Raw genomic sequence first — 3,029 nt, forward strand, 5'->3', positions numbered from 1 at the left:
ATTTCCCCCTTTGAAACGGTGATGGCTTGTCATTTGACTCCACACACCGTGTGTATCAAAATTTTCATCTATCTTTCTACCGTTTAGTATCAACCCTCTACAATCGGCAGATGCTAACTCCTCAGGCATATATATATGTAAAGCCTGAGCCATGTCCAGTAAAGACATGTGGCGCATCGAACCACCTAACAAAAATCTAATAAAAGAACGATCGGTTAAACTAGCTACCCGATCATTCAACTCTATACTACATAACAATTCTTCACACCATACTTTATATACAGATCTACGCATGGTGAATAAACGTACCCAGTCATTAAAAGAAGAATTACCATACCTCTGTACAAGTAATTCCCTAATTGGCCCGGCCAATTCTACAGCTTCTAAGGGTCCCCATTCTATGACCCTCGGTACCTCAACAACCTTAGAATGAAGAGTATGCAAACCCCTTTGGTATTTTGGATAATCTATCCAAAGTCTGTCAAATCTCAGGTTCGGGTGCAACTCTTCCAAGTGCATATCGGAAAAGGTCATGACTGGATGAGGTATATCCTGCTTGTAGTAGTTATCCACCTCCTGTTGTTCCACATTCTCAGCAGGAGCATTGCGGGCTTGGGATGAAGATTCACCCCTTTTAGTCTGCAAAACACATCAAACACAAATTTTGTGCATCCAAATATGCATTAGTGTCAGCAAAATCATCAATCAAAATAATTACAATGACATTATCAATTTATATCAAACTTAAGCTCATTTTCATATTTTCATCAAATCTACACTTTTTCAAATAAGCATATACGAAAATGTTTGCCAAGTTCATAAGCATTTAACTCAAATAACATGTCAAAATAATCATTACTAGCAATTAAACAAGTCTCAAATGGCATTATCTTTCAAAAATCAAGTTCATGAATTTTAGACTTGAAAAAGTCCACTTTAATTCTCAAAATCATGTTTAGGCTCAAAGTTTGGATCATTTAACTACCTAGACATGTTACACTACTCAATTTAGCAACAATTCATGACAAAAATCGGCCATAACCTGTTTATATCAAAAAGCCCCAAATTTGCTCAAGAACACAAACCCTAGATTACTCTAAATTTGAAGTTTAAGGCTTCTAATCATGTTAAACAGCATCAATCTAGGTTATACAAGCATAATACATAAACAATTTAAGCCTAATTACACTAAAAAGCATCAAAATCAAATTGGGAAAAAATGGCTCAAGAACACCAAATTTCGAATTAAATGGTGTTTAGGTGTAGAAATTTACCGTTTTTCTTGAGTAATTCCTAGATAGCATCCTTCTCAACATGATTTTAGTAAAAAATTTGGTGATTAACGGTTAAAAATTGTGATTTTTGAGGGTGTTTTTCGTGTTTTTGCGGCAGTATGTTCGCAGTTTTTTTCTGTGGGTTTTGTGTGGAATGAGCTGGTTCAGCTCTTATTTTTTTTCTGTAATCCGGTCCTCCCGCGAGTCGCGGGGATTAACCCTCCAAACTCCGCGAGTCGCGGAGTTTGGTAATTTTTTTTTTTTATAAACTTTAACTTATTAAAACAATTAAGTAATTAATTTTAAAATTTTGTTTCCCTTGTTATTTAGGACGAGGTCGTTTCGGATCGATGTCCTAGTCCGTCCCTCGACAAAATTTTAAAATTTGTCTTTTTGTAGCGATTGTTTTAAAAGCTAAGATTTTTGGTTTTTTAATGTTTTTGGCATACTTTAATTCAATAAGATTAAAAATAATGATAATAAAAGTTCTCGTCCCTCCCTCGGGTAAAGCAATTTCGGTTCAAAGACCTAGTCTTCAACTTACGACGAATTTTAAAAATCATATTTTTAACTTAATGAGATAAAGTAAATTTTTGTTTTTAAATTCACACAACTTAAATATGAAATTCAAAATTAATATTAAAAATTCACACTAAACTTAAAATTTAAAATGCAAAAAATTAAAATTTTATATTTTAAAAATTCACACCAAACTTAATTTAAAAATTCATATTATAAATTCACACCAAACTTATATTAATTTTTCAAATATTTACAATTTTAAATATATTGTTTTTACAAAGTTTACAATATTAATTTAAGATTTAAATATTAATTTTAAAAACATGGTAAAAATAAAATTTAAAATCTTTTTGTCTTTTTATCCCACTTTAATCAATCAAATATTATCAAAAATATGCGCCCCTCTTTTCGGTAAAGTAATTTCGGTTCCAAAACCTAATTTAACTCATGACGAATTTTTGAAATATTTTGGGTTGATTGATTAAAGATATTTATACCTTAAGAATAAACGTTAAATTTCGCAGTGATGTAATAAATTTTTGAATGATATCAATAATTTCGGTCGCCAAACCTAATTTTATTCAATACCAATTTAATACTTTTTAGCGAACAAATTAGCGTTTATTATCAAAAGGTTAAAAATAAAAATAAAAATAAAAACTGTACAGACATACCTGTGAAATAGATTTCTTAGTTATATGATCTATCCCATTCATAAGATAGTCGGTTTAATTGGTTTTCCATGGCTACATAGGCGTAACCTCGAGCATTCAGTGTCTTTTCTTCTAAACATATGAACGGTCCGTCTCTGCATAAAGTAACAAATTCGGTATTTGAATAGGTTTGATTATTTGAACATTTACCTCCATGTGACCATTTTCCGCATTTGTGACATCTTTCTAGGTGTCGTGCTCTTCTTTTCGCTGCGGATTTTGATTTTCCTTTACCAAATTGTAACTTATTATCTTCGCATCTGGATTCTTTTCTAACTCCGTCCATTCTTTCTCTGATTACTGATACTATTTCACTTGGTAGAATGTCATTATTTCTTTTAGTGATCAAAGCGTGTAGCATTAGACCATGGTTTAGTTCACAGGCAGTCTTCATTTTGTAAAAACCTAAAAAAATAAAAATTCAGAATGGGGGGAGAAGACTAGTTCTTTAGGGTCTGCTAGGGAAAGACCATTCGGGTTCCATTTTCGAGAACTACACGAAAACAGACAATCTAACTCT

The sequence above is a fragment of the Rutidosis leptorrhynchoides genome, chromosome 4 (genome assembly GCF_046630445.1).
Source record: "Rutidosis leptorrhynchoides isolate AG116_Rl617_1_P2 chromosome 4, CSIRO_AGI_Rlap_v1, whole genome shotgun sequence".
Taxonomy (NCBI): domain Eukaryota; kingdom Viridiplantae; phylum Streptophyta; class Magnoliopsida; order Asterales; family Asteraceae; genus Rutidosis; species Rutidosis leptorrhynchoides.